Genomic DNA, 25,247 nt, shown 5'->3' on the forward strand with positions numbered 1-25,247 from the left:
CACAGTGGGTTCAGGAACCCCACAAGGAAACCATCAAGGCAGGCAGATCTGGCATGCAGTAAGCCTAGACCCTCTCTTTAGATCTACCTCGTTGTTCACGGTAGTGGGGAGAGCAGGGACTGCCTCTGACATGAACTCTGGTGCCCCTGATTTGATCACTTCCCCTTGACTGGGAGGTCTGGTATTACAAAGAGAAAGGGGAAGCAGGCTCTCTGGATGAGACCTGATATACAGTGGCCATTTGGTGGGGGAGGATGTCCCCTTCCTGTCAGAGATATGGGGGAGGGAAATAGGGTGGAAGAGGGAGGGAGTGTGGGAACATGAAGATAGAAGTGAGGGGACAACATTCAGGATATAATCTGAATAAATTATAATAAAAGAAAAATTTAAAAGCCGTACCCCTCCAGAGGTGTTAGTGGCTACTGGTGACTGTTGGGAAAGGAGAGTTTCTTTTGTTGAGGGTTACAGGATGTCAGAGGCTACACATGCTTCAGTAGATGGATCTATGCACATGCACACACAGACAGCACTAAGTTTATTCAGTGTTGTTTAAATAAAGTAAATGGCATGAGATTGGGACAGAAAAGTGAGAAGGACAGGGGACAGATTGGGAAAGCATGGAGATGGGTTTCATCAAAATGCATTGTATGGCCTTATGAAATTCCAAGCCCCTTCCCCTAAAATGTTATGATTTTGCTAGTTCATGATATTACATCTTTGAACCTTTCCTAGTTATACACCTTAAGTTATTTTTCTCTCCAAAAAACAACCAGCTCAGGGAGATTAAAAACATATGCCCAGAAGGCCATTCAAGTTCTACAAAGAGCAAAAGGGCAGAGGTGATTCCAACCTCAGTTTGCAACCAATTTTCTTTTGCCTCTTGTGTCTGTAAGTCATGAACTTTTTGTTGAACTGTGGCATTATCTTACTGGACTGAGCATTTATATCTCTCTCTCTTAAAGTGTGTAGCATTCAATTCAGAAGCTTTAGCCCTATGGTAGAGGCTTGGCTTAGTTTTGATAACTGATTGCATTGCTTATGAGTCATGTGTAACTGAAACATAGTACTGGCAAGATTAATATTCTGCCTTTTCTCAGAGTTCTCTGTAGTAGCGGTAGCACAGTGCAGCCAGACTCCACCCCCCATATTACTTCCCTTACATTCATAGGATGCCCTGTCCCTAGAAGCCATTGCACTCTGCATTCATAACTTTGTTTTCTCTTCCTATCCATACTTTCTTATTCTTTTTGTTTATTTGTTTGCTCCACTCTGGAAAACTTCAGAATCAGCTTAGTTGACATGCCAGTGAGGTTCTCAAACAGTTTTTGCAGCAGAAACTTTAACAAATAAAATTATATATGAAAATCAAACAGGAGAAAGATTTATAGTTTTCTTTGTGATGGAAAGATGGGAAGTCCATTGCTGACCCTAGGCTTCTTGGCTCCCTCCTGTTCTGTGCAGTTAGAGGGAGCCTTTTGCCTGTCTGCATAGAAATAGCCACCATGCTGAGAAAGGCCCAGTGGGAAATTCACTGAGGAATACTTACTCTTCTTTCAGGTGGTAAGACATCATTATGGCTGCCATTAATTTAATTGAATATTTAATTTCACCTATAAGTTATATATTAAAAATAAATTAGTAATTAAAGTTAAATCATTTCTATATTTCTCCAATTTTAATATTTCATTAATCCATTAAGCAAATATTTTTAACTACTTCTTTTTCCACAAACTGTTTTACATACTGGGCATATTTTTTAAAAAGCCATGCAATGATGGCTGGGATGAATTTGCAGATGCTGAATGTTACGTCTTCGATTCCCTGATATTTTCCTTGGTCAAAAAGACACCAACATATCTGCATTGTCAAAGCATTAAAAAGAGATTGGCAAAGTTGAGCCTCCAGAAAGGATCATGATGAGTATGGCAATGCTGTATTAATAAGTACAAGGACTTTATGCCTTGTGGTATGGATGTGTAAAGCCACACAAGCTAAAACAGAAAAGGGCCTGTCAGCTGGTGGTCATGTAACTCCAATGATAAAGAGACATCAGTAGACATGCCAGTGAGTAAAATGAATGATTTCAAAGTGAGCTTATTAGTGATGTCAAAATGAACAATTATATATTACAACTATATGGTATGTTGAAATGTAAAGTAATTTTAAAACCTTCCAAAATAATTAGATATTTGGACATGAGACTCCAGGAACTATTGAACTGTACGTACAATAGACTGAAAAAAACAGAAAATTTACCTGATAAACAGAATGTCTTGTCCCATTTCTATATATCCATAATTCAGAAAAAAATACAAAATTTTATCTCTAAGAACAATGACCAGTACTTATATTCCTTTCAAACTTATACAGTAAAATGGTGTGCAGAAGTGCACACTACAGAGTATACCCTTTTACTCTAGAGAGAGGAAGTCATAAAGAAGCTTAACACTGGCTCACTCTGATTCTCTGAGGAAACACAGCAACCAATCAGAAAGCTCTCTTGAAATGAAAAACCTAATTTTTTGTGACTAATGAAAAGAAATTCCACTTTTAGAAGCTCTGTCTGGGCAGAGGCAGCTTGGATTTTAGAACTTAGACTCCTAATACATCTTTTTATTGAGCTTAGGGCATCTTTTTCTGTGTGTGTATAAAGTTAATTTTCTGTTTATGAAGTCAGAAATGTTATGTGCCTTGATTAAATAATGGCAAGTTTTCAAGTTTACTCTTTACCTGTTAAAGCAGAGCTGAAGTGACTCCTTTCATTATGTACTTAGAGAAGTTAAAGCACATCTACAATATTTCACTGTTGTCTTTGCATGTTAAAGACTGGTAATGAGAAAAATATACAAAGTAGAATTATTTCTTGGTGATTTTAAATAATTAAAATATTTTCATTTTATAGTATAAATATATGGTATGAAATGAATGAGGAGCCAGGTTTAGAACCCTTCTGTTTCTGAATTTGCATATGTGTTTCTCCATCTGACTCTGTCATATGTTTGAGTGTGCAATGCTCCATCACTGACACAGAATTCAGGATCAGGATTTGATTCTTGATGATGTAAACAAACTAGTTAAATTGAAAAGCCACCCTTCGTACATTGCAGATAAAAATTCTGGGTATTAATTACAAATCTCTTGAGAAGCTGCAGTGTTTCCCGAGGTTCAGTGAGGAACCTGTGGTGAGATGGAATGGGAGGGCGGCTCCAGGAACAGATGAGATTGGCAACTGTTAAGATGATAACTTTCAGCAAAGTAATGAGCTCTCTCTTAACTAATGTTTGATGTATTCCACCTAAATTCACAAGAAGAGTTGGACCAGTGAAAAAGTAGACAATAGCAATAGTCATAGCCACAAACACAATGAAGAACTTTCCTGTCTAGTATATTACATGTCCCAGTGAGGTGAAAGTGCCCCCGGGGAATTCCTAACAAAGGCACCATTGGGAATACTTGAGTCAGAATGCTTTAACCTTGGGATCAGGATTGAAGGAACATCAGATGTAAGGTGACATAAGCAATAATAACAACACGTAGGCACAGTTTGAAGGCTCAAAAGAACCATAAAGAAAAGCACAGATGGTGCTGTGATGCCATAAAATCACAAAGCAAACTATGCATTTCACTGAATTCATGCCCTGCTCACTCTGCAGACTTTTTTTCTTATTATAAAGTGCAAACCTCCCACTTCTTCATTTTTCTCTTTCTGACCACTCAAATGAGCTTTTTATAAGTTTGTCCTCCTTTAAAATACCTAACTGCAAACACATTTATCTATTTTTCACCCCTTTATTAATTTTTACTTTCTTCACAGCCTGATCTCATATAATCTTTTGCAGAAAAATAATAAACTGATTAGCTAGTAAACCAGCCTTATTTTTTCTCCAGGGAATATCCAGCTTTAGCAATCACATTGCTTAACAAAAAGTCTGTTATTAGTTTTCTGGGCCTAACAATATGCAGAACAAGGCCCCTGATTTGTAAAGGTTAGCAAATTAATTTCACTTGGTCTTATAACAGGACTAAAATATCTATAAACAGTAGGATTACTGAGGATATTAACATGCTAAAAGACATTTGTTAAATTTTGAAGCATACCTGTTTAACAATGGTGAAAATCTGCTTCTGAGAGAACAATAATAATACTTAGAAGGCTGGTGTGGCAAAATACAAATAATTTTCTTCAAGAGCTTTATGCATATATGTAAGTATATTTTCTTTAGTGGAAGTTTGAAATGTTATAGAGTCGTTTTATTTTTGTATATTTATAGAACATTTAATGTTAACATTCTCAATTCCCAGTCACCGAGAGAGAATCATAGAGAGATATGATTTAAATACAGTGACAAAAACAGTTAAAAGAAACCAGTAAGTCCAGGAGACTTACTGACCTTGATATTAAGTTCTGGTCTCCTTTAGTCCAGATCCAGAACTGTCCTGGACCATAATTTCAGGTGCTCTCCATTTTCTCCTCTCAACCACCTTTGGTGTCATTTTCTGAGACGCTAAACTTGGTACTTGAGTTCTAGAGATTGTTGTATAGATTAGAAGTTCTAACTTTCTTGCTGCTCCTCCACAGTTAATGCTTAGGCTCTGCGTAAAAACAGCACTTCATAGAATCATGACAATTGCTCAAGTTATGAAGAGAGATGGGCAAAAGGAAGATGGAGAGTTGAGAGAAAGACTGGGGAAAAGAATTAATATTGGCAGTTAGAAGGTTTATTCCTCTAATTTATTCTTCGGGATGCCAAAGATTCTTTATTGTTTGTCAATAAAACTGTTAAATTTATGCTTAGTGAAATGACCCAGTTTGTAGTTCCCTGACAATCTCTAAGTTGCCATGGCCCTTTTTTTCTTTTGAGGTAACTACTCAAGGGAAGCTGTATGTATTTTCCCATCAAAATACATACATCCCAGGGAGATCAGAGTAGGGGTTAGATGTTTATGACGTCTATTGTCTTTGGTTAGTGCACCAGTTTGAGCAGACCCTCCTGGGCCCCGATCCACCTGTCATGATGTTCTTCTTGTAGGTTTTTAGAACTCTCTGGGTCCTTCTATTTCCCCATCTCCTATATTTCTCTTACCTTGAGTCCCAGTAGGATGTCCTCACATCTATCCCAATCTTCTGGTAAGTGAAGACTTTCGTGGGGATGTGCCTTTTGTGCTAGTGCCCAATTATAAGTGAGTATATACCATGTGAGTCTTTCTGCTTCTGGGTTAACTCACTCAGTATGATCATGTCTAGTTCCATCCCTTTGTCCACAAATTTTGGGATTTCTTAGTTTTTAATAGCTGAGTTGTATTCCACAGTGTAAATATACAACAGTTTCTTTATCTATGCAACACAATATCGAACACCTACTCTGATCTAGCCAATGGACAGGACATTCTCCACAGTTATATGGAAAGTGAAGACTGAATCTGTCATGAACTCTGGTGCCCCTCCCCTTGGTGGGGAGGACTGATGGCACTCAAAAAAAGAATAAGCAGGCTACCAAGATGAGACTTTGTAGCTTATGACCATATAGTGGGAGAGGAAGTCCCCCTAGAGGAGGGGAATAAGGTGAAAATGGGAGGGAGGGAGGGAGGAACTGGAGGATACAAGTATGGGATAACAACTGAGTTATAATCTGATTATATTAATTTTAAAAAACAACAACAAAAACAATTACCCAGGGAGGAAGGAAGCGGTGGTGAATTAAGATGGGCTATACCATAGGAAAGGTTAATATAATGTTAAAGAAACTGTTTTGGGAAATAATTTGCAAGACTGAAATTGCAAAGCTCAAATATACATGGTCAGAATTATGTAAAAGTCATTTGCACTGTCATTATACTGTCTAATTATATTCTTAGGCTTACTACTGACCTAAATGCTACTGCACTGTCAAGTGGAGCTGACTATTTTTATAAATGTGTTTCTGCAACAGAAGCAATTACTACCTTTGCCAAAATTTATACAGGGATAGAGAAAAAAGTCTCTTCCTTGTATTTGGATATTTGTCGACCCGGAGATCTACGTCCTAGCTTCCATGCATCTTCATGATATCCAGAAATTGCCTGCAGTCTACTAACATTCCTTCTGCCCTATTTTAAAGCACTGGAATCCTTCTCAAAAGGAAGCAACAAGGAGAAATGCTGATGCTGACCTCTCTATTTTTCCTCAGTATTGGATTTGGCTTTTTAGAGTCACTAAGATGTCAATTTCAATAGATAGCAATCCCTGCATAAATGTGTAATTAAATCACACCACAAGTAGTTGAACCACAAGTTCAGATTCCAGAAGGAGAACTGAGTGTGTGGATTAGTTAGTTTTGTAGATGGGCCTTGGTTCCCGGAAGGTGACTGTTAACCTAGGCTGCTTATGCCTTGCTAATTTCCAGCACATTCTTATAGTAAAAAAAAATGTATATGTATTTAAATAGTATTAACTGACATACTGATGTCAATTCTTATTATAAACAGTAATAAATAATACAGTCATCAATAAGGCACAACTATTTACTCAAAAGAAGAAAAAGAAGTAGCTTAACATGAATTATTTTTTTTAACTAAGGAACATTTTAGAGCAATATAAGAAGGATATTGTAATGAGTATAGAGGTCTTGTTTTGATTTCTGTGTCTGTCCCCTGGTCAATTTTCTGCCACATCTCTAGAGCACACAGGGTTTACATAGAATATTGACAAGAAGGACTCTAACATCAGTTCTCAGAGAATAAATAAAGTTTTACTCTGGGTCATTCTGCCAATAATACAAGAACATGTATGAATAAGCACTCATAATTAAGGTGACAAAACAGTAATGTGGATAAATGTTTTACATGCATGGACATTATAAATATTATGTCAAGTAAACTCTTAAGCCACTTTTAAGAAACACAAAGCCAATAAAATTATTAAAAAGAGGTATTATTGATATTATGTAAACAAATATAAAGAAGCAGATTCTGACACACATATTACTATATAATAGCTGATAGAAAAACATAATGAGACATTAAGAAAATGAATCATTCTAAGAACACTTATACAGTGCTATTATTTTTCTCATCTACTATGTTAAGATGGAGTAAGCAAAATTGCAATAACTGATATGTTAAAGTCAATTACATTGCAGTGCAGATTCAAATTGCATTGACAATGGTTTAGAAATCATTCAAGTTTATATCAAACCCAGGTCTTCTTGCTGGCTAGTGTCTTTAGATACAAGCTTTCTTCCTTTGAAAGTAAAGCAAATGGTCTTTTAAAAAATTTATTAATTCATTCACATTACATATCAATAGTTATCCCATCCCTTGTGTCCTCTCATTTTTCCCTCCCTCCTGCTTTCTCCTTACTCCTTTCCCCTATGACTGTGACAGAGGGGAACCTCCTCCCCCTGTATATGCTCATAAAATATCTAGGAGTTACTCTAACCAAGCAAGTGAAGGACTTGTTTGAGAAAAACACTTTAAGTCCCTGAAAAAAGAGATTGAAGATGACTTGCGAAGATGGAGTGATTCCCTTGTTCATGGATTGGAAGAATTAACATAGTAAAAACGGCCATCTTACCAATAGCAATTTACAGATTCAATGCAATCTCTATCAAAATACCTACACAATTTTTTAAAGACACTGAAAGGTCAATTCTCAACTTTATATGGAAAGTCAAAAAACAAACAAATAAACAAACAAAAAACCTAGAATAGCTGAAACAATCTTATCCAATAAAAGATCCTCAGGAGGAATCTCCATACCCGATCTCAAGCTGTACTATAGAGCAATATTAATTAAAACAGCATGGTTCTGGCACAGCAGTAGGTTTGGTTGATCAATGGAATAGAATCGAAGACCCAGATATGAATCCACACATAAAGCAAATAGTCTTATCACTTCGTTGTCCAAGGATGGAATAAAGAAATGGCCAATAGCTGGGATTCATGACACATGCATTTCTTTCCAGCATGTGTAAGGCAGAGCCACATGAGTCCCTGTGAGTTTGAGCCAGCCTGGTATATGAAACAAACTGTAGGTCAAGCAAGAGCTATACATTGAGACTTTGTCTTTAAAAAAAGCAAATTAATATACACATTAAAAGAGCTAAATTTATAATTATTTTTTTCTTTATTAATTTATTCTTGTTACATCTCAATGGTTATCCCATCCCTTGCATCCTCCCATTCTTCCCTCCCTCCCATTTTCCCCTTATTCCCCTCCCCTATGACTCTTCCTGAGGGAGATTTCCTCCCCCTTTATATGCTCATAGGGTATCAAGTCATATTAATTAAATGGGAAATGTCTCTGAAACATCTAGTTTGGAGTACTGAAGGAATGAGGAGAATTACAAGTCTAACCAGCATCATATGCATTATGTCCTTATGTTTAAATGTAAGGGTAAACTCTAAGTCATGAACAATGCGTTTGCTGTGGATCAGAAAAAAAAAGTTTTCCTTAAAACTTTGACTGAAATATAATGAAATTGCTTATAATTGTAATACTACTTCATTGCAGTCTGAAGTGTCACAGATGACTTAAGGTGCCTAAGAATATCTGATTATCCCATTTACAAAGCTGCAACATTATTGCTTTTCATGATAAAATATTTATATGACAAAGAATTCATCATAATAATTAGTGAAAAAATATAAAATATTCATTTTATTTTCATTGTTCTCTGTCAAGTAAAAAGAAACATTGCAGAGAGAGCATGGGCAAATATTTGAATGATAAGCTATATAATTTTTATTAAAATTAATTTATATCAAAAATCCTTTAGTAGTTTTAAAAACATTTTAGTAATAACTTAAAGTTCCTTTGCATTTCATTCTTTTTTGTTTCTCTGTATTGATTGCTTTAGTACCTGTTTTATGACACTGCTGTTCAAATCCACTATCCCTTCAAGACAACAGTGAAGGAGAAACAAGGAAAAAATAACTCATATAATAAAGGGCAAATCTAACAAATTTTAAAGAACATCTGGATAGTGAGAAAACTCAAAGCCCTCCCACTAAGATTCAGAAGATCAGAGCATGCCCCTTTCTCTGCATCAATACCGTGCTTGATGTCTTAGTTACAAAAGTTAGAAAAAAGAATAAAAGGAATGAACTGCGAAGAAGTTCAAGTAACCATATCTGCAGATACATAAAACACTATAAATCTCTCTGTCTCTCTGTCTCTCTCTGTCTTTCTCTCTCTCTCTCTCTCTCTCTCTCTCTCTCTCTCTCTCTCTCACACACACACACACACACACACACACACACACAAAATCTGATGAATTTTTTAATAAACAGAGGAAGAATGCCAACCTCATAATGTACAAAATAAAATACAATTGAATTGAATTCCCATTCAGAATCCTGGGACATCCCTAAAAAAAAAAAAAATAGAAAAAGCAATCATCACTAAATTCATGTGGAAGCACAAAGTATTCCAGATAGACAAACTAATACCTAAAACATGGAATACTATGAGAGGTATCACAATTCCTAATTTCACAGTATACTTCAGAACTGTAATAGTTAAACCAATGTGTATCGACATGGCAGTCACACAGATCAAAGGACTAGAATAAAAGACTGAGATACAAATGCATATTTCCCCAACCACCTGATTTTTCACAAAATTGCCAACAATATTCATTAGAGTAAAGAATGCATTGTCAACTAAAAGCGCCAGGAACCTTGAATGTGATCATTCATGAAAATTAAACTATAAACTGATCTAAAACTCTGCATAGAACTAAATGAAAATGTATCACAAATTTAAAAATAGATCCTGAATAACTGAATCTGTTAGAAGAAAAACTACATTTCAACATTTACATACAAGTAGTGTTTTGTTTTGTTTTGTTTTTTAATAGTGCTCTGGTAGTATTAGTATTAGGGTCAACAATTGGCAAATGGTATTTCATGAAACTGAAATGTTTTTGTGATATGAAGGACACTGCCCATATACTGAAGAGACAGCCAAAGAATAGAAAAATAATCTTGCCATTAATAAATGGATAAATATAAAAGTACAGAATCTACTAAGGATGAGAGATGAGCTTCAAGAAAACTGCAACCATGGAGTTGAAAACAAATGACTAATAAAGACTTTATAAAGTCTTAGACATCCTTAGCCACCAAGGAATTGGATATTTAAACTACTACAATTTCATCTCTTCCCAGTCACAATGGCCATAACCAGAAATAGAAATGACAATAAATAATGGCATGGATGTCACAAAGAGGAGAATTTTATACATGGTAGATGGGAGTGAAAAATAATGCAGATAAGTTGGAAGTAAATGTAAGAGTTTAACAAAAGCTGAACAGTGAGCACTACCATGCAAACGCTTTGTCATTCTTGTGAATATACCCATAGCAATTTATATTCTAAGCCAGAAATACTTGCATATCCATGGCCATTGCTGTGCTGGTCACAATAGCTAGGAAATGGTATCAAGCTATATGTGTAATAAAAGATAAATGGATTTAAGTATGGTCAATTACACAGAAGTAATTATAAATGAAAACATATTTGTTGACAAATGAATAAAACAGGGTAAATGCATTATTATGGCTCTTTTCAGTTACTTTGGAGACTGTTCCTGCTTTGATGAACGTTATAAATATTCTGGAAAAATGTTTATTCAATGCAGTAATACATTAACAACAACAACAACAAAAATCCCAAATCCCTCTTATGGTGATCCTATCTTAAAGTGGTTATTTTGTTCCTTTAATTTGTAGAACCTAAGAAGATAGAATGAACTCAAGAGGGGGCGGGGTCATTAAATGATGGTGGTGGCAGAATATAAAGGAAGATATAAAGGGCTCCGCACGGAACTGGGTGGCGACATAGTGGGGAGTGACACAGCAGAGGTGGTGGCTTATCAAAATGCAGGATTTAAGATCAAGAAAAGCAATTTCAGGTTGAAATACAGGGAATTCCATGTATAGCTTTTCTCAAATAACTCCTACCCTGAATTGTGCACATAATAATTTTAGATTTATATTGTGTTTAGTAAAACCTTACTGAGTTATTAAACTGGCAATCAACTCTTTGCCTATGTAGAAGATAGAGTGAGTAGAATAATCTCAGTCTTGGGTAGCTCTATACAGAAAAGCTTAAAGAAAGAGATCTAGCCAGTGGTCAGAACATTCTCCACAGTAGAGTGGAGAGTGGGATATGACTTTCTCACATACTCTGGTGCCTCATATTTGACCATGTCCCCTGGAGGGGGAGACCTGATGGCACTCAGAGGAAGGACAGCAGGTTACCAAGAAGAGACTTGATACCCTATGAGCATATACAGGGGGAGGTAATCCCCCTCAGGAACAGTCATAGGGGAGGGGAATAAGGGGAAAATGGGAGGGAGAGAAGAATGGGAGGATACAAGGGATGGGATAACCATTGAGATGTAACAAAAATAAATTTAAAAAAAAAGAAAAAAAAAAGAAAGAGGGAAATGTATTTCTCACAGATTGACGTCTGGAGTATTAGATCAAAGTCTTGAAATATGCCTAGTTCCAAGCCTTATCACTGTTCTGTTGCTATTAAAAGGCATCACAACCAAGAAAACGCTTATAAAAGAAAGCATTTAATTGGGGTTTGCTTATGGTTTCAGAGGGTCATTGTATTATCTTCATGGCCAGAAGTATGGTAACAGGCAGGGCTCTAGAACTGGAGGTAAGAGCTACATCCTAATCCACATGCCGAAGCAGTCTGGTCCTGGTATGGGCATTTGAAATCCCCACTACAAGGGACAAACTTCTTCCAACAATGCAACTTCTCATAATCCTTCTAACCCTATCAAAGTGTTCCACGTCCTGGTGACTAAACATTCAAATACATGAGCCTATGTGCAGCAATCTTAATCATCCACCAAATTTTGGGAAGATGTGCACCTATCAAAGACCACACTTTGTGCTATATCCTCAAATGGTGCAAAGAAAAATACAACTGAATCATGAGGTTCTTTTTTAGAATATATATATATATATATATATATATATATATATATATATATATATATATATATATTGGCATTAATGTTTACTTAATGGCTGTGCTCTCTAAACAGCCTTCACGTGACCTTATATTTTAATCTTATGTCCTGTGCATTAGAATCTAAGATCTAGATTTTGTGGAGATTTAAACATTCTTATAACAGAGAAAATATGCAATATTCAAAAGTCTGAATTGTGGTCTTGTATGCAATATATTACTTAGGTACTTAACTCTTCTCTTCGCATGTACTTTGTAGGATACAATTAAGTGTTTGTTTGAAATTATGTAGCCAAAGATATGACTGTTGCAAATGGATATCCCGATCAATGACACCTTCTATTGCTGGACTATTGGTCAGCAAAATGTGATTGGGTGTCTGTGTGTTGAATAAATAATGAGGAAGAAGAGCTCACCAATTGTCAACACAAGTGAAAGTCAATAAAATAATATTTTTGGTCTTTAATCCTTGATAATAGATGAAAAGGATATTTTTTTGTTGATTTGCTGTAATTATATTGAGTGATATAACAGCTTTTCAAAGTCATTCCAGTTACTTTTTACATAAATAAGTATAAATTTCCAGAAAGATCTAAAAAATATATTCTAGTTAGAAAAGCAAAATATGTTAAGGATTCAGCATTAAGAAAATGTGAGCATATTCTTATCATGTTAATAAATTTTTTGTAACAATTCTGATAAGGTCTATCACTTTATCTTAGAAGTATGTGGTTTATATTTTCATACTTTACATGCCAGCATGACTTTAGCAGAGGGAATAAATAACCTCAGTAAAGAAAAAGGTTGTCACATTAAATGTAACAAGGAAGTCACTGCTCTGTAAGATTGATCCTCATGATTATTCCCCTCTGCTTGAGCTTTTAGAATTGAGCTAAGTAGAAATTAGAATACATGTCTGAAGAAACATTGTTTCTTTCCAATGCCACAGTGACAAAGAATGCTCCTTTGGAAGACTATTATTTAACTGATTTCTCTTTGAAAGTGAGGAATACATAATATGCTCAACATTTCTTCAGAGGCTTGGTAATACTAACTGTGCTACTGTTAATAGTTACAATGTCAAAAGAAAACTCTTTATAGCAAGATAAATCTTTCAGTATTGAAACTTCCTCAAAGATAATTGAACTTACGGCCTTCAAGCTCAGAGAGTAATTTCACAAAAGGAATTTTTGCTTTCAGTTTTTGCTGTGGCTCTCTCTTCAACTTTTCAGTAGTGAAAAGATTATTATAAAGGTAGGATTTGGACCACATTTTACACCTGTTGGACCTAGTATGTGACTTCAAAATGATTGCAGTATGAGAACTGGAAAAACAGGTAGAGAGGTACAGAAAAGAAAATCTGATGTGGTTGTATACAGATCGAGTTGCTAGGACTGAGGAAACTATTTATACACTGTTTGTATTTTGGTGTACATACCCTGACTACATCAACGCTGTCTGAATTACCCTCCCTGATGTTTCATTATTTTCCATTTATTTTCATCTCTATCCTTCAATCTATATAAGAAGATAAAAATGTGGTTTTTCTCCTTTACATAAGCCATCTGTTTAATAAAAAGACCTCCTCACTCTCTTGAGATAACTTTTGGACCTCTACAACTTAAGTGATGTTTGAGCAATGTAGTAAATCATCCAACTTAAAGTAAGCCCAGATCATGTTGGAAATTTCAACCATATGTATGAGAATAGTATATTAGTATGTCTTTCTAGATTTAACTTCTTTTTCCAGTGACAATATTTCATTATCGAGTATAGATACTGAAAAATACAGGAAAATAAATAAAAGAAAACAAGATAGTCCTGACTTATCCTATATTTGTGATGTATTTGTGATGTGCTATCTTTAAGCTCTCCAGTATTTTTCACAGATAGATCTTTCCCCCTATTTACCTATTTATTTATGTAATTATTTTATAGACTAGTCTCAGGCCCCTCCCTCCACTACTCTCAGTCCTACTCTCATGCTCACCTTACCCCTTTTTCTTCTCTTTTTCTGCTAAGACAAGGGGAGGACGCCAAGGAGTATAACTAAGTCCATCCCCTCCCACTGAGTCAAGACAAGGCAGGTCAGCTAGGGAAAGGGGATCTCAGAGTAGACAACAGAGTCAGAGATAACCTCTACTACTATTGTCAGGGGACCCACAAAATGACCTAGCCACATATATGCTACATATGTGTATGGGGTCTAGGCTCAGCACATTCATGCTCTCAGGTTGGTGTTTCAGTCTGTTTATGCCCCCATGGGCCCAGGTAGCTTATTCTGCAGTTCTTCTTGTGGGGTCCTTGACACATTTGGCTCCTTAGTACTTCCTCCCACACTTCAACAAAACTTTCTTAGTTTAGCTGTCAGTCTCTGCATCAATTTCCATCAGTGCTGGATTAAGGCTCTCAGAAGACAGTTATGCTAGGCGCCTGTCTGCAAGCAGAGCAGAGTACCATTAATATTGTCAGGGGTTGGCTGTCTCCCACGGCATGGGTCTCAGGTTGGGCCAGTCACTGGTTTGCCGTTCCCTACATATCTGTTCATCAATCTCTATTCATCCTTATACTTCTTGTAGGCAAGACATATTTTGGGTTGAAAGTTTTACAGGTGGGCTAGTGCCACCCTCCCTCCACTGGAAGTCCCACCTGGCTACAGCAAGTGGCAACTTCAGACTCCCTAACTCCCTCAATGCCCTGGGTTCTAGGAGTCTCAGTTAGGGTCATCCCCATAGACTCCCAGGAGCCACACCTGCCACAGAGATGCTCCCCCCAATGATTTCCATTCCCCATCTTTCCACCTGCTCTCTCCACTCCTTGTCCACACCCACCCTCCCCCTGAGTTCCCTCTTTCCATCTACTTCAGATATCTATTTTTATTTCCTTTTCTAAGAGAGATTTCAAGTAATTCCCTTGGAATATTACTTGGCTTCTCTGAGTCTGTGGATTATAGCATGGCTATCTTGTTCTTTATGGCTCATGTCTCAATGAATTAAACACCAACAAAATGTTGGAGGATGGTCAGATCTATTATAATGATAATTACTGCTTGCTGTCTCTGTGACCTACCTTTTGACCAATAAAGTCAAATAAAGCTTAAATATGAAAGCCACAACTGAGTTTACCCTAACAGTGGCTCCATACATGCATGTATTCAAAGACATATGTAAATATAAAATCGTGACTTGAATCTACAAAACTTTTTAAAACACAAAAAATATAATGCATAAATAAGTAGTAACAGACTCATTCTAAAAACTATGTTTATATAAATAGGATACATTATAATTTTATAGCCTCGTAATGGATGAACAATAGAAGCAGAAATAAAAGAGTAAGTTAATGAATAACATTTCAGATTAATACTAGGAATTCTCTAATCTTTCTTGCTTGGTTTTTGGTTTTTAGGGATAGGGTTTTTCTGTTTGGCCTTGTCTGTCCTCGACTCACATTATAGACCAGGCTGGTCTTGAACTCACAGGGACCCATCTACCTCTACCTCCCAAGTGCTGGGATTAAAAGCATGCAACACCACTGACCAGCTAAAAATACTTTAAATGTGACAGATTTTAGTGACATAAAGTTTTAAAATAAAATAAAATTTCAAGGTAAACTGAAATTGTATTCTTGCTTATTAATTGAATTGCTAGGAAGTGACACCCAATAAATGTGTAGCTTACTGCTTTATATTATTTCATTGAGGGTTTTTTTGTCCTTCTATATATTATACTCAATGTTTATCATATTACAGGACAGCACCGATATATACACATTCTCCACTACAACTTTAACTCTTTTTCCAAAATTCTTTAATGTTCAAGAAAACTGAAAAGTAAATTTGAATTAGAGGTATTTTTGATGTGTGCCAGATAAAATTCTCTTTCCTGGTAGCATATGGGTTCTTGTTTATTTAGCAAACACAGTCCAAACATCTATTCTAATACAGTCACCTAAGATGTGGTCTTGGCAATGTTATTTTCTTTGCCACTGAACTAGAGACTCCCTGATAGTGACAGATATCCATGTGGGAATAAGACCTCACAAGACTCCCCTAATCCATGACTGATTGCTGACTGATCAAGTTTTGTGTAGTCTCAGTGAAGGCAAAAACAGCTTACATTGGTGGCTGTTTCTCAAATCATGTTCTTAAAAAAAAAATCATTCCACACATCTTCCAGCAAAACAGTCTTTTCCCTCTCTCTTCCACAGTGTTTACTAATCCTTAAAGGTAAATGTGTAATATCCTACGTAGGAAAGAACACTAAGGCATCATTCATTCTAAGCCTCTTAAACATTCAGCAGTCTCAATATCCACCACTATTGATTGTGAAGAGGAGCTTGCCTGATGAAAGAGGAAATGGCATCTGTCTATGGAATAAACTTTGAACCCTACAAACTTTAGTGTCAAACTTCCTGGCTATGATGCATGAGTGGTTCATCAATGTCACTACTGTTAAAGAAGCAAGCAACAGAACTGGCTTTTGCTTCATTTCAAACCAGCTCCAAAAAAGGGAAGACATGCTTAGCATTGTAAATCATATAAAAAAAACATGACTGAAGAGGTTATAGATTCTGTGGGGAACCTCACCACTATTATTCGCTACTACAGTTGTTTTTGTTGTTGCTGTTGGTGGTGTTGTTCTTGGTGTGCATGTGCTTTTACACAGAATATTAATATTAGGTATTCCTCTATTTTAGCTTCTATTTTAATGATAAACATAAAAATCTATCTTATTCTATTGGATATCTTTGTTTTCTCTTAATTAAAAAAAAGACTCTTCCAATATTGTAAAAATAGAATTATAGAATCCGTAACCAATAGGTTCTGGATGTCTCAAATGCCCCGTGAATTTTATAATGATGTTTCCTTTCAGTTGTTAATGAAGATAAACTCAAAATAATAAAATTATTCAAAATCAGAATTTTGTGCTATATCTTTGCAAAATTTGCACAAGTATACTTTATCTCTTTTATTGTGAAAGGCAAAACCTATGTAAGTATATAATTAGAAAACCTTTATAAGTTATAGTATTGTTTGGAGCATTTAAAATAGATGAAACTATACAATGTCCAAAATAATATATAGTATGTATTTAAAGAAATATACTCTTGAGAGAACAAACTAGCTGAGGTGAGTTGGGCATGGGCCAAAACCCACATTAGCAGCCATCCTGAGGAGGCCCCTGGGACACACATGAAGTTTTAGGCTTGGAACTCTCTTGTCCCACTCCTCATTGGCCTGACACATCTGGGTCACAGACAGTGAGCCAGCAGAGGTGAATTAGGCCCAAGCCACAAGCCACATTTCCCACCATAGTGAGGAGGCCTGTGGAGCAACTGAGCAGGTTTCATATTGGAGATATGTCAGCCTGCTCCTCTCCTCCCTGACCCAACTGAGACACAGAATGTGAACCCAGCAGAGCTGAGCTGAGCATGAACTCCAACACCATTGTCTGCCATTCAGAGGAGGCCTCTGGGTACCCTAGCAATCCGCCTTTGGCTTGGAGCTCTCTTCTCCTGCTCCCAACATGCCTGGCCCACCTGGAACACAGCCAGTGACCCCATTGGAGGGACTTTAGGCATGCTAACACCAGGGACAGCCAGATGGCTAGAAGCCAGCACAAGAACACAAGCAGCAAAAATCAGAGCCATATGACACTACCAGAAACCAGTGGCCCTACCACATCAAGACCTTGAGATACTAACACCCCAAAATGTACAAAAAGAAGATTTCAAATTTGAGGTGATGAAAATAACAGAAGCTTTGAAGGAGGAAAGTAAATCTCTTAAATACATACGGGAAAATACATTAAAACAGATGAAGGATTTGATTAATTTTATAAAAATGTAGAAAAGTACAAGAGGTAACTCTAACCCCGACCTCAAGCTGTACTATATAGCAACAGTAATAAAAACTGCATGGTATGGTCATAGAAACACAGAGGTGGACCAACAGAATTGAACTGAAGACCCAGAAATAAGACTACTCACCTGCAAACATTTGATTTTCTACAAAGAAACGAAAGCCATACAATACAAAAAAAAAAAAAAAAAAAAAAAAAAAAAAAGGAATCTCAACAAATGGTCTAACAGGATGGCTACATGTAGAAAAATGCAGATAGAGCCTTATTTATCACCCTGCACAAAATCAATAATTCTATGTTTTATAGTTAATAAAATGTCATTAATTTTTTTAAAAAACCTATACTTTTTAGTAATCTATCTGGGTTATAGTTATACACCTCCTACATCATCTATAGTTATATCTTAAGGACATATAGTATTATATAATGTTGTTCTTTTCCTAACAATCTTTTATAATTTAGAGCTAACTATTTTTTAAATCTATTTTATTTGCCTTTTCCTTATTAGCTGCAATTCCCACTCACTACCTACTTACTCACTTATATTACTTTACATTTCTTTGATTTCTTATGTTATCATTATTATTTTAAATTGAGGGTATATTTTTTTTTTGCTGAAATTGTATTTTCACTGCGCAACTCATTAAGCCTTCTTGTCACTCATTTACCAGCAATAGCCTCAGTCTTCACAAATGCCACCTTTATAATTCTCTGAGTATCTTCATCGATTCAAATTAAACTGAGATGTGCAGTCTCCATTTCCAATGACAGAACCGAATCCTTTGAGACAATGAGTGTGCTTTCCCTTTTAATATGGAGTTCCTCATTATGGATTCCTTTGGGAAACCTCTCTTTAACAGGATACATTTCACAGGTTTAACTCTGTAAAAGGTAACCTTTTCAAGTGTGCATTAGCACAAATACCTAAAATGCAGTTTTAAAAGTACCTTAAACTTTGAAGAAAGTTGAAATAAAAATATATACTATCGTGGTTCAGATATAAAAATGTCCAATGAGTATTTATCACTTAGTTTGACTTTTGATGTATTCGTGAACATGATTACATGGGATAGAGACAGAGATAGATGTATAGTATCCCTAAGATAAAAAGCAACTGTTGTTTAAAATAAAATAAAATAAAAATGGGAATGATGGTTACAGTTACAACCCTCGTGTTTGTGAAGCTGAGGCAATTACCATGAGTTCCTGTCAGTATTAGATACGTAGTGAAATGCTGGTCAGACTAGACTAAGAAGAGATATTTGTCTAAAATAATAATTTTGACAACAGCAGGAAAAATAGTAGTAAGCAAAACATCTAGAACTATAAAATATTATCTGGCTGTTAAAATTTATTTAGATGTTCATATTCTGAGAGAAGTTAATCTTTCCCTTTTCACTGTTCTGCATAGATTATAATATTTTTCACTACATTTATATTGAGATTATAGTATACAGAAATTTACATATTAGAGGCAAATATCTGCAGGTCATGAATTCAGCAGGAAGTAAGGTGACATGGAGGAAGACAAGCTTAACTGACTGTGAAAGACATAGCTGAACCTTATCTCTGAATAAATACCTATATAAATGTATTATAAGTAAATAAATGTTGTCCCCTGGATGGGGAGACCTGGTGGCACTCAGAGGAAAGACAGCAGGTTACCAAGAAGAGACTTGATACCCTATGAGTATGTACAGAGTGAGTATGTACAGACTGTCCCCCTCAGTCACAGTCATAGGGGAAGGGAATAAGAGGAAAATGGGAGGGGGTGAAGAATGGGAGGATACAAGGGATGGGATAACCACTGAGATGTAACAAGAATAAATTAATAAAAAATAAAATAAAATAAAAAGAAATTTTCATTAAGAGAAAAGAGTTAATGAGTCCCCGACTAGTCAGAAAATATCTTAGTATAAAAGGCCATGTTTAGGTGGAACTTAAAACGAAGTTGGCATTCAAAGTGTTGGAAAACAAATGGAAATGAAGGGAGTACTACAATGAGTGATAAATTAAAAAAAAATAAAAGGCTTGTTAAACCTATGTATTTCATCACATAATGGGAAAATACTAAGAGATGAGTCATAGCTTTGTGTGAGAATTCAAGTAGGACATATTGTATAAGATCTAATTGCAAAGGGTATTAAAATATGGTAAAGCAATTTATTCTTCTTGTAGACTAAGGGAAAGACACTGAAATGTGTTCCTTGGGGAGACACATGTTGAAAACAGTAGTTTGAAGAAGTACAACTAACAGCATGGTGGGTACTCTACTGTCCTGAAGCTTTGTGAAGAGTGAACTGAAGATGTTTTCACGTGTCAAATAACTTAAAGCTGTGCATAGATCTCAGCCTTAACATTCCTTAGTTACCTCTAGGGCTTTTTGTTATTGTTGGTGGTGGTGCTGGTAGTTTGCTGTTATTGTTGTTGTTGTTGTTGTGTTTTGTATTTAGTTGGTTGGTTTGGGTTTTGTTTTGTTTTGTTTTTTGTAGAGATGAAGCCTGGTGGGCATTCCCTCCACTCCAGCATGTTTCTTGTTGTCCTGTTGGGCTCATGCATATATAATATACATGAATAAAATAATTAGAAATTAATAAAATAAAATAGATCTTGACTTATTAAAAAGTATTTGCAAGTCTCTCCTTGGTAACCTGCTATCCTTCCTCTGAGTGCCAGCAGGTCTCCCTTGATACCCTATGAGCATATACAGGGGGAAGTCATCCTCAAGAACAGTCATGGGGAGGGGAATAAGGGGAAAATGGGAGGGAGGGAGGAATGGGAGGATACAAGGGATGGGATAACCATTGAGATGTAACAAGGATAAATTAATTTAAAAAACTATTTAAAAACAAACAAACAAAAAGTACTTGCAAACCAATTTCAAGAAGACATCAAGAGATTATCTACCATGGTCAACTTGGTTTCATCTCAGAGGTGCAAAGATGGCTTAACATGCATAAGTCAATAAATATAATCGATTACATAAATAGACTCAAGTGTAGAAACTACATGATCATTTCATTAGAGTTACATAATCCTAAAAGTTAAACAGTAGTAATGAGAGTCAGCCAGAGGCTTTGGATAAATAGTCACTTCAGTTATTTATAGAACTCTTTTACTAATCATATTAGCATAAGTTAGCCATGACATTTGGGAAGCTATTATGAAAGATCTAAAAACACATCATGTTTAAACTTGTATTTCCTGGTTTACAAAGATTTTCATTCCTGCAATTGTTACAGTAATGCACATGGTATGATCTTTAAAAAAATATGCAAAGCAGTTGTTCTCTGGATTGTTTACAGTGTGAGTGTCTTCCAGGGATGCATGTAATGATGTTCAAATTCCATGAAGAGATACTAAGATGCTAAATGCTTTGTAAGACTACTGTGTTTAGAGATGGGGACTTTGGATGATATGAGGCCTAGAAAGCTTATCAGGGTCATACCTTATGATTAAATTACTGATGGCTTTATAAGTAGAGAGTCTCCAGTTACACACTATAGTCTGTTTTCTTAAGTTAACCTTTAACAACCATCTCAGAACACTGCTATAATAAAAATAAAGCATATTTTACAGAATATATGAACTAACATAACAATGATACCTAAATGCCTAAATAGAATTTAAAATATTTCTTTTTACTCTTGTAATTATTATATAATTACACCATTTCCTCCATGTCTTTCCCGCCTCTGAATGCTCTTATATACTCCTCCTCTCAATTTTCAAATTCATGGTATCTTTTATCAATTAATTGCTATTACATATATATGTAAATGAATATATATTCCTAATTATAACCTAATCAGTCTACTCTATGAAAATCTAATAACAATGTAACTTTTTATAAAAAAAAATAGATGGAAGATTACAAATGAATGACCAGAAACATTTAAAATGTTATTCTTTTAGAAGTAGAAATGAAAGTAAATTTTGCTTTTGTTTTTTTTCTGTCCTCTGTTTAAGTTTCTAAAAACAACATGATTGGCTATTCCAAGCATGAAACCAGAGAAATTTTGACTTACCAATTTAAAAGTTTTGTTAGCCACTCTATTATTTATATTTCATAATTGCAACTGTAGATTTTAGCAAATAAAAAATGCCATTTTTGCATTCCAGGCTCATGTCAGAGATTAAGATTACTTTTTTTTCATTTTTTTCTCCTTTATTAATTTATTTTTGTTACATCTCAATGGTTATCCTATCCCTTGTATCCTCCCATTCTTCTCTCCCTCCCATTTTCCCCTTATTCCCCTCCCCTATGACTGTTCTTTAGTGTCTTCATATAATGTTTCTCCTGTAGGTTTTTTTTTCATATTTTCCCTTCTCTTAGAACACCAGTCATACTTAGTAAAGGATAAACTTGCTGACCTAATTTTAAATCAGTTATTTAAAAATTTAGTCACTAGTGGGCTGGAGATATAGCACAGAGGTTCTTGCTGCTGTTCCAGAGGTCCTGAGTTCAATTCCCAGCAGCTACATGGTGGCTGACAATCATCTATAACGGGATCTGATGCACTCTTCTGGCATGCAGGTGTATATGCAGATAGAGCACTCACATTTAATAAATAAATAAATAAATCTTTAAAAAATTAGTCACTAAATACTGAAATACATTATGAAATACTTCATTCATAACTTCATTGAATGAATCAGGAAAATGGTATGATTTATTCTATAATAGACACTAAAATTTATTACCGGGCTTTCAGAAGTTAAATTAAATTGATTGCCCTCAAATTTTATTAGGCAGCGTCACTAATATCTTTACTGTGTTAGTATAATCTGTAGATTTCTTCTGCATTGTTATGTATAACATTTATATTCATAATTTTTAAATTAAAATATAAATATAAAATTTCCCTTTCCCATGTATTATATCTTACTTTCTTTAAAAATGTAGGCCTTTTTAAATTGTATATATGAGACTTATGATTTCAGAACTGACCTCTTAATTTTAGAAAGCCAGTTGTAGGTGAGAGGAAATATTTTTCCTACTCTAAGTATTCTTTACTTACCTGTAATTTTTTGTCTTGGCTTGAGAACGCATGGTATTTTCTCCACTCATACTAGCATATCTCTGTGGCTTTTTTTTTTTTTGTAGTACTTGCTCGACCATGTCTTTTAAAGCCATTGGGTTTTGAATACCAAAGGAAAAATAATTTAAAGATAAATATATATCATATTCTGATTGATAGCCAAAAAAAAAAAAAATGCCTTTGACTAAAGTAGGAATGCCTGGCTTGAAATGAAATTCTTGAGCTGGTATCTTGCTCCTTTAAAGGTTAATCACATGTAAACTAGTGGAATAAAACTTTATGCAATTCACCTCTTCATGTTCTTCATTTATTAGAACAAGAGTCTCTAAGAATGCTTTTAAAAACTAATCACCAAAGAAATATGACTAATGAGTCAGCATCACCTGTGTTAATTATCTGTTTGTAAAATCTGGAATCTTTGACATTATAGTTAAATAATCATCTTAACAGAGGGAAACTTCTGCTAAAAATGTTCTCTTCCATCTTTTGCAAATTAATGAGCCCGAGCTTTCTTGAGGAAGCGGGTGCAATAAAGTTCACTCATCATATACTTTGGAGTAGCTAGAAATTCCATGTTAGAAATATTAAATTTATATGATCTTCAAACTTTTATTCCTACCATTCTTACAAGGCTTATTTTTTTCATGTTCATTTTAAAATTAAAACGCAATTACATGAATTTCTTTCTTCTCTATTCTCCCTTTAAACGGCCTCTTGTACTTTTCCTTTGACCACTTTCAATGCATCCCTGCATATTTCCTTTCAAATTGATCGCCATCTGTTCTTTGGTTATTCCATTTACATATTATACATGTAAATGCATAAATATATAAAAACAAGTTGTTGAGTCCATTCATTTTTCACTTGTAATTATAAGATTTCAAGGCTGACTATATATATATATATATATATATATATATATATATATATATATATAATGCAGATGTTAATTGCTTGTAGTTCTTTGTCTAGGGGTTGGGCTATGAAGATCTCCCACTTACATTTTATTGCATCTAGTTATTATTGTCATGATCTGGTCGTGTTTAGGCAGCCAGATTGTTGAGGGTACAGATTCCTTTTATAGAAGCCACAGTTTCACAGCTTTAAACCTGATCTTCTGTCTCTTACAAGTTTTCTGTCCCCTTCCGTGATGTTTCCTAAGGCCTATGCAGGCGATGTGTGGTAGATGTATCTGATGGGGTAGAGAATATAGTGATGATGTGCTATACACGCTGCGAAAGGAGAAATGCAATTGTCAGCACTACCCAGATGTAATACCCATGAACCACAGTGATGACCTGCACAGCAACATATCCCTAAAGAAGTGGTAATAGGACTCATATCTTGCAGTTAGCTAACATCTCTCTAATTAGACTTAGGGTCCACTCAACAGGGAAGTAATTCTTGTTGTTAGAAATAATTATCAATATCCTGTATCTTAGGAAACAACCGACCAAAGTCACTTTACTAGACCAGAGTACCTATCTGAAATCTATATTAGGTAGCCTTATACCTAAAAGTAATATAGTACTCACCCCTCATCAAAGAAGTTTCTCATTGCAGGATACTTATTTCCTATTAAAACAAAGTTCCAAGCACAAGTGGTATGACTTGGCAATCAAAATGATGGTCAAGCAAGCATAATGACCTACGTTTGGATCCTAACACTCACGGGACAAGCCAGGACCATCAATACATTCAATTAATCCAATAGCTGTGTGGTGATGAAAAGAAGATCCTGGGAGCTTACTGATCACCTTGTCATATCTGAGTTTCTAGCCTCACTTCCAAGTAAGAGACCGGTCTCAATAAAAACGGAGGCACCTGTTATTGACTTATGGACTCTACATGGCACATGAATAGATGCACAGAAGCACATGTGAGCACACACACACACACACACACACACACACGGAGAGAGAGAGAGAGAGAGAGAGAGAGAGAGAGAGAGAGAGAGAGAGAGAGAGAGAGAACCCTAGGTTTCTTAAAGATAATTTTGACATATTTGATTATTATAAATACTGTTAGCATTTAATATGCTAAAATGATTACTTGCCTAAGAATTCATGCCACTATAATTTACTTTGATTCTAGGCATTTTTAGATGAAACAAAGATAATTAGATCTCAACTATATAAATACTACTCACAGAAAAACAATTTTGTATAAATAGAATTCATGAAACTTAACTCTTAAACCAGTTCAAAGAGGGTTTCAAATTTGACATTTCTTGGTTTTCTTTTTTTAATGAAACATTTATCATTACCAATGTGCATGCGCACGCGCGCGCGCGCGTGTGTGTGTGTGTGTGTGTGTGTGTGTGTGTGTGCAGACATTCATGGTGTGAATGTGAAAGTCAGAGGACAACAT

This window comes from Acomys minous, assembly GCF_964271855.1.
Source record: "Acomys minous genome assembly, chromosome: 10".
Taxonomy (NCBI): Eukaryota; Metazoa; Chordata; class Mammalia; order Rodentia; family Muridae; genus Acomys; species Acomys minous.